We start from the raw sequence: 8,655 nt of genomic DNA on the forward strand, positions 1-8,655 counted from the left end.
GCCACAACTTCTTTGTAGATCTAAGAAAAATTGCCTTGCACAGTGAATACATCTGGCATTCTGTTCTTGATTTAAGAAACCTTAACAAAATAAAAAGCAAGAAGGCTATTTATCTAACACTGTCCAAAACATCTGTATAAGAAAATAACACATTTTCAGTTTTCTTTAGCAGCACCAATTTCACAGCTGTTCTCAGGCACAGTTTTTACATGGTTTTGAGCATTTTATGTATGAATATGGTGAATTTGGGTTAATGCTTATAAGCATTCAGTAAACGGCTGCAATATGTGACTGGGATTTTGGCATGACGGCATCCCTAGATTTAATAAAGTACTTCTGGACTGGGAGGCTGGAGACTTGCAAAATATGGGCAGAACTCAAAAAGAATCAAAAAGTCTCATTTTCTGAACAGATTCAGTCCTGTTACATGAGATTCCTGCAGTATTCAGAACATATATGATAGGTTTGTCCTGACCTGCGTGAGCCCAGAGCTTTAAGGCAGGAAAATCATTGTAAAGACACATTTTGTAATTTTGGAGCCTGTGGCATGGATGTTCAAGTGTCTCTTCATGGTCATTGGAGGTCACAAAGGGAGCATCCTCATCCCCTCAAGAGCCCATCTCTAAGCTTAAACCTTTCCAGGGTAAGAGTCAGGCTCACAGTGTGCATTTCTCTGGCTTGCCTGACACCTCAGTTTTCCCCACATGAGGTATCAGCAATAGGTATAGATATTCAGCACTGAGTACAGGAGAACCACTCAAAGGATGAAAACTCTAAACCTGAAAAAAAATCTTTGGAGGCTGAACATTCTTCTATCACTAGGCACTTACACAGCTGTGAATGCTTGGGAAAGGAAAATAATACTCTGGCTTAGAGGTAGAAATAAATTCTTGGCATCACTAAAGAGGCTAATTCAGAACTTCAAGAAATAGTAAATTGTGAGAGCTTTCTGGAATGATTCTTCTTAAAAACATAAATCACAAAAGTTTCCTGAGGCTGTTTGGTGCAGTTAGAAATTATAACAGGAGGCTGACAAGAACAAAACCTTCATTTCAATTGCAGTCTGAAGCAAAATACTTTTTCTCCTGTCCTGTAACATGAACTAAGGTGGGGGCTGCTGCCACTATTTATGTAGCATAAGGAAAGAATGATTCTTGGAAAGCTGTTTCTTGCTCTGAACTCCCAATTTCTTTCCACCATAGTTTCTAGTGATGAAAAACTCCCCCTCCCACAGAGGGGAGCCGGAAATTCTTGTGCTCTAGTTCTGATTCTGTAACTGATTTTTTAGTTGGGTCCAAGGGGAACCTCTCTATGCTTTAGTTTCCCTCTCTAGGAAATATTTACTCAACTCTGAAAGCATGATATTCTTCTACCATATGGCATGCTGGCAGGAGTAATTATAAAAACAAATTCTCCAAAGGAGCTTCTCTGGCAAGGAGGTTGGGCCACAGTTCTTAAGACTTGTGATGTACTGAATTTAATGCAACATATTTAAAAGGCATTTTTCTAGTTTCATTTTAAAATAAAAAGACAAATTTAAAAGCATTTTAAGTTCCTGTTTGTGTTTTTTCAGATATGGCTACAGATTTGAGGAAGCAGAAGATAAGTACAAAGCATCAAGAGTCCCTTAGAAATGTCCTTCCAGTTCAGCCATGACCCCTGTGCTGGAGCTATGTAATTTTTTTAAAAGCATGTGTTTGTTATGTATGAATTCCTCCCTGCCTTCTGTGGAGACTCCTCCATATTTATCCTCCAAGCAGTTGTGGCTGCCTCTGCTACCAGCTTGGTCCTGCCCTAGTCCCTTGCTCACCCTGCAGCTGATGATGGCCTTGCTACAGATAGAATGGAATAGAACAGGGCAATTGAGTTGGAAAGGGCCAACAACAATAATCTAGTCCAACTGCTATAGATTGAAACTCTAAATATTTTCGGAGAGTATTTGTGAAATCTTTTCTACATAGGTTGCTTGCTTAGAGATGAACAGCAGGTCTATATGTCTAGTATGTGGATTAGTCACTCATGCAAACATCTTGCCAATTTTTAATACAAAGGAAGAAGCAGGTATCTCCTAAAAATATATAGTGAGTAAAAGAATAGGATTTACTAAATAATTAGGGGTTTTTAACAGAGACACAGCTGATTTGGCAAAGCATGACAAAAGGAGTCAGATCTCTAAGTCTACTTTCGATTTTGATCCAGACCTAAGTCAGGCAAAGCCTGGGGATTACAACAGACATTGATTTAGGCCTGAAAGTACCACCCAGTTTTTGCATCTTCACATCAAGTCTGATATATAACTTTCTCTGCACAGCACTGTTGTTTGGGCTGATCTCAGGAGCAGTATGGAAGTTTGGCAGGCCCTTTGCCCAGAACAGTGTGTAGGATCCTTATACATAAAAACAAAATCTTATTAAGAAAAACATTAGATCCCATTGACACCCAGCTTCACAGTGATCTTTGCCTCATAAATCCTGTTGGGATTTTATACAGGAATTAAAGAATAGAAAGGAACAATAAGATTTTAAAAAGAAATATTTCCTTTTTTGGCAGTTTCAGGAGCCTTCTTTTCTAGCCTGAATCAGTTACATTGAAATGCAAGAAAATTACTTCCCTTTTTTGGATGCCGTCAAAAAATCCAGTACTGAACTATGGCATAGTAAAAGCAAAAATACAGGAGGGAGTCCCACACTATTTCCTTTGGTCAATACAGAGCATTCAACAGAGAAATAGCAGCCAAATAAAAAATCCAGCAACATTACTGCAGCTATCCCCAGGGCTTCATTGACACCCTCACAATTTCTCAAGTTCATATTATTTGCTTTTAGCTGCATGAGGAAAGAAAGTAAATGGTACTAAACACATTAAACAGAAGGGATGACTAAAATATCTAATCATGTATGTGCACATAGGAACTTGAAATACTAAACAACACAGCAATGCAAATATAACGATTTATACACAAGGAAAAACAAACATGCAAAAATAGCAACTGAGTGAGATCTCTTTTTCTTCATGTATTGAAAATAGCTTGGGATAATTCTTAGCACTGCACAATATGACAAGTTCTCTAGGATACCACAAGTTGATTAAATGTCATATATATGAGATGTCTATAGCTGGAGGTTGGACTTGATGATCTTCAAAAAGGGTTCTAACCCAAGTCTTCTGTGATTCTGTGATGTCCACTTCTGAGCTGTCTGTATGTCAATGAAGAGAAAAGGGCAGCCACCCAGAACCATTACTTCAGACCTGTTTTAGAAGTCCACCCTCTCAGAAGATGGATTGCATTCTATGAGAACTTTAGCTCAATTGTGAAAAGTGTCTGAGTTACTCAGACAGAGCTATCCAAAGCCTGGGAAGATGAACCTCTCCCTTTGTTCCCTAATTGCCAGCACAGGCTGTATTTCACTGAGCTGGGTACTCAGAGAAGGACACAGAAAAGATGTTTTGGGCACCCACGGAAGATGGACAGCTATGGAAGGGACATAGAAAAAGAAATCAAATTTTCTCACAACCCTATGGGCTGTGTTAGGAAGCTGTGATGCAATAAACCTACAGCAATTCTTCCCTTAAAACACAGGAAGGAATGTAGGCCCAGTTTGGGAAATCCAAATGGCAATTTGCCTATTGCCAAAAACAACTCTACAAAACACAGAAAATTCTAGTGTGAGGGAAGGAAGGGAACATATGAGATTACATAGTCCCTCTCCTACACAGAATGGCTCTACACATACTTTTGGGAGAGTTTAGGAGTAAATAGTTTCACAAACTTTAGGAATAGACTCTCCAATCGGTAAGGTGACAGCAGTTAACTTAAAGCAAGTCCTTTTACCTTAGAACAGCTAGCTCAGTCCATGATCACTGTCCAAAGTTCCTTATTAACCTTAAAGTGTTACTTACAGGCACTGCTGTAAAGCACTTGAAGGTTCTTCCCAGTGCTGTGTGTCTCTTGACTTTGGTGGGGAACCGAGACAGACAGTAGTAAAAAATCTCACATGAGTAATTTTTTTCCTATACCCTCCCTCAATGACTCAGACACAATACAATTTTGAAATTGTTCTGGTTTTGACAAAGATTCATGAGGAAGTAACTTGTGCACAAGACCAGAATAGCATATAATTTGCAAGTGCCACTTTCCACCTTTTTTCTGGCAGGGTAATAGATATCAGCAAATGAGTTCAGGGCCCAAATTTCAATGATTTAATATTATGTTGAGTAATGCCTTAGGTCTAGAACATTTTAGCTATTTTGGTACTTCCTTTGAAACTTGCAGAAATTCAGTACCCAAATAAATTTAAAGCTCTAATAATTTTCACCCCAAAAATGTTCCTACTGAGATCTGTGCAAATACTTTTGTAGACAGTCAAAATATGGTCCTTAGAATAAGACACATCTTAAATATACAATAAAGACACAAGTTATATATAATACAGATAATTTATATACAGGAGGGTTGAAATGTTATGCAGAGGAACTTCAATTTTTGTTTTAAATCTGCTATTGGTTTCTGCAGACACAGTTTTCATATGCATTTGTGCGTACAGAGGAGAAAGATAATTCTGGACACCCATACTCCCCACATGAAATGTGTCACAACATCCTGCCAATTATTGGATTGATCTATTGAACTAGTCAGTCCTTTTATTCAGTTGTCATCAGGACCATCTGATAAAGAGGACAACAGATTTAAAGCAAACCAAAGGCTTATACACAGCTTCACAAGGACAACAGCAATGAAAAGAGTAAGAGGATTGTTACATAGCTACAATACCTTTTCAATAACATCCTTCATACACTGCCTTTTCCAGCCATTTTCAGAACTAACTTGCAATTATGGTTTTACTGTTTATGTTTAACCTTTCAGATTCATTTTTCTCAAAAATGTCGTAGGTAGTTTGGTCCATTGCAGAGAAGTTACCTGCTACACGTAAGGAATTCTAAACTGGAAATTGACTCTTATTTAGACTCTGATTTCAAAGATCCAGAGCTGTACACTAGTCTCAGTTCTGTCCTTGGACTCTTCACAGAATCCAATCAGTAGCTACTGTAGTGCTGGCATGCGCATTATCTATTTGCCCTTGCTTGAAATGTCCCTGCATGTAATTTTCCAGACAGCTGGTTTTGCAGCAGACACTGATAGTACTGAAGTAGCAGGTTGAGCCCAGGTTTCCCCTCCACAGAGCAGCCATATCCTTGCTCTTCCAAAAGCAGCCACTGAACAAGTTCAGAAAGCTGGCAGACAGAATGGTGAACATAGCACAATGTTCATAGCATCTAAATTATGCATAATGTAGGGCTATAATTAGATAGAGTGGACCATCTATAACTGGAGAAAGTCTCTGATTATTATAGGTTGAATAGATGAAATGATCTTTTAGCAGAACATATTGTTCATATTATGAAATAAGGGAATATTCTGTTAAGGGATGCAGGTAGGTGCATATTAAATCAGACCAAGTCTCCACTGAACCCTTAATAGCAGCATATAGCAGATGTTTACAGAATCCCACATGGGCAATATGGACCATTTGGACATGGTCTAGGTGACCCTGCAAGGAGGGGGAGGGAGGGGTGGAGGTGACCTCCAGAGGTCCCTTCCAACCTCAACTATTATTTGATTCCATGATCATTGACATTCGTCTTTTCATTTTTCTATCCTCTGAGGCCAATCCAAATGGCAACACAACCATCTGGGGTATCAGGCATCCCTCTTAGGTTATTGTCATCTGCAAAGCTTCTGAGGGTGCACCCCTTCTAGGTCAGTAATGAAGATGTTATTATTACTGTATGGGCCCCAGTATGAACCCATGGCACACACCACTAGTGAACTTTGTGTGACTGAACTTCCTGTGCCTGACCCCTGGGACCAGTAGCTCACCCAGTTTCCAATCCAACTCACTGTCCATTATCTACCCAATAGTTTCTCAGCTTGTCTATGAGAATATTATGGGAGACTCTGTGAAAGCCTTTTGGAGGGCGAGGTAAACAGCATCCACTGCTCTCCCCTCCCCCACTTAGTTAGTCACCTCGTTGCACTCTGTCACACTGAGTAAGCGTGAATTCCCCTTTGTAAATGCATGCTGAATACTCACTGCAAATGATTTACGAGATTAGTTGCTTTGTATCCTTCCCAGGGATCAAAATGAGGCTGACCAGTTCCCTGGATCATCCTCCTTCCATTCTTGAAGGTGGGAGTAACATCTGCTTTCTTCCACTCTCCAGGAATGTCTCCCAAGCCCCATGATGTTTCAGAAACAGTCAAAAGTGGCCTCACAGTGACATCAGCCAGCACCCTCAGCACCCCTGTGTGCCTCCCATCAGGTCCCGTGGTTGCACACCTGCTTAAATGTGCCCCAACATGGTTATCCTCCACCGAGGTTAAGTCCTCCTTGCTCCATCTTTGCCCTTGTCTCAAAGGCCTGGTGCTCCTAAAGGCTGGTCCTCCTAGTAGAGACACAGTTGAAGAAAGGCATTTTTGCATTCCCTTGGGCTCTATATGAGAAAGAAAGTAGTTTATGGTCACGTGGAGGGACTATTTCCACACCTTACATTTTCAAGAACAAGGAGTTGTATGGGCAGGCTTTACCCATATCCACCAATTTGGATCAAGTGCTGACAGTGACGGGCAGCATTTCTAGTGTCTCCTAGAGAATCAAATATTCTGTAAAGTACATACAGACAATGTAGAAATCAACCCTGCAATCCAAAATCTACCTAAGGCCACAGCTCCCTTCAGAGGTACAACATTTTGATAAAGAGCTTCAGCTGGTCTTTCTCAACCCCTATGCGGCAACCAGGTGTGCTGGTGTCACTGCATTTTTTTGACAGGTTTTTTAACAGGGAATATTTTAGTGACCCACTCACAGCACGCCCTCACAAACTCTTGTCAGTACCACAATTTCTGGGATCAAGGTGAATGCCTGCTGGCTGGTGGTGGCTGAGGAGGGATAATATTCCCCCTGATGGGGGAATATTGTCTCTAGCAAACATCAGCTGCTGAGGCTTCTGGTTCCTGGACTTCCCTGCTGACATTGTTGACTATTGGTCACTGTAGAATGGGAGGAACAGACAGTTCACAAATTGTAACAACAGTACAGTAATGGTGTCGCAGACATCTTTTTATGAAAATCCTTTCCTTAGGATTTTTTTTCCTCCTGAGAAGTTGAGAGGCCTCAGGGACAAAATGTAAACAATGATTGTCTGCTGCTGTGGAATGCATCAGGTGCATCTGTGATTGGCCTCATGTGCTTGTTTGTAATTAATGGCCAATCATGGCACAGCTAGCTCTCTCTCTGTCCGAGCCACAAACCTTTGTTATTCATTCTTTTCTATTCTTAGCTTAGCTAGCCTTCTGATGAGAACTTTTTCTTCTATTCTTCTAGTATAGTTTTAATGTAATATATATCATAAAATAATAAATCAAGCCTTCTGAAATATGGAGTCAACATTCTCGTCTCTTCCCTCATCTGAAAACCCCTGTGAACACCGTCACATAATGGCTCCTGGCTTTTCTTCTGCTCTGTCTGCCAGTGCAGTGTAGATGCTTCTGCACTCAAAAAAAGTGATAATCATTTCAAAATTAGTGCATCTATGACCATTTCCCCAATTTTCTTCTTAATCACCACAGAATGACTAGCAAAACTTGCTTGCACATAAAAGGTATTAAAAATGTCACTGCTTGAGCTCCTACTGTTCTGGCAATTGCTCAATGCATTTCAACAGATAATGATGAGAGTAACACAGTATGTGTATTAATTTCAACTGTGATTAGCATCGTTTGGATAACACTGTGCTTCAACCATTGTAACATGCAGGCTGGATGAGTGGTTTTTGGGCTTTTCTTTAGGATACTAAGATTGCTTCCTTTTGTGGCAGCTGTGTGTGACAAAAACAAAGCAAGCTCAGAGCTCTGAACATCACATCTCATTGAAAGCACTCCCTATTCTGCTTTGCTTTCTCCTACCTAAGGAAGATTAGCTATCATCTAATAGTCCTTCCTTGTGGCTGGCTTCCAGAGAGCAAGGAAAGAAACAAACATAAGCATTTGTAAATATTTGCACCCTTATTTTTGAGTCATGGCTCTAATTATTGTTTCTGTTTTACTGCTACAGCAGGAATTCAGATTAAAAAAAGACAATTGCATTTTATTTTCTAAATATCTGAGGAAATGAAATAATGACAGTGGGTTGTTATTCCCAATGAGCTGCACCGGATGAGCAGTGTGTCTGGAGCCAGCAACAAAGCAGCTATGAGTAAATGACTCTTGGATTGAATCAGGAGTGTAGAAACTCAGTTCTGAGGGGCCCCAGTGAAAAAACCTAATCCAAATACTGCTGAGCTTGGGTAAAGTTTGTATTTAATGCTGGTAGCTGAATCTAATCTTTATATGATATACAGGTACTGTTTGAACCTTTGAAAACACTGACTGGATGTTTGCTATAAAGAACTATTCCTGTAGGCAGAGCTGAGGAATGCTCCAAAAAGCCTCCAGGAAAGCAGTTAAGTTTTCAGCTGACTAATTGTCATTGATAGCCACATAAATGCTTCTGACTTGGTCCCAGGAAATTGAGATATTGATATCTCTCTATGGAGTCTTGATTGAGTGTCCAAGAGGTATCATGAAGTGACTGCCCAAGGTGCAGATTTATCACATCC

Source organism: Agelaius tricolor, unplaced genomic scaffold (genome assembly GCF_023055355.1).
Source record: "Agelaius tricolor isolate 1412-34295 unplaced genomic scaffold, bAgeTri1.0.p SCAF_2, whole genome shotgun sequence".
In the NCBI taxonomy this organism is placed as follows: domain Eukaryota; kingdom Metazoa; phylum Chordata; class Aves; order Passeriformes; family Icteridae; genus Agelaius; species Agelaius tricolor.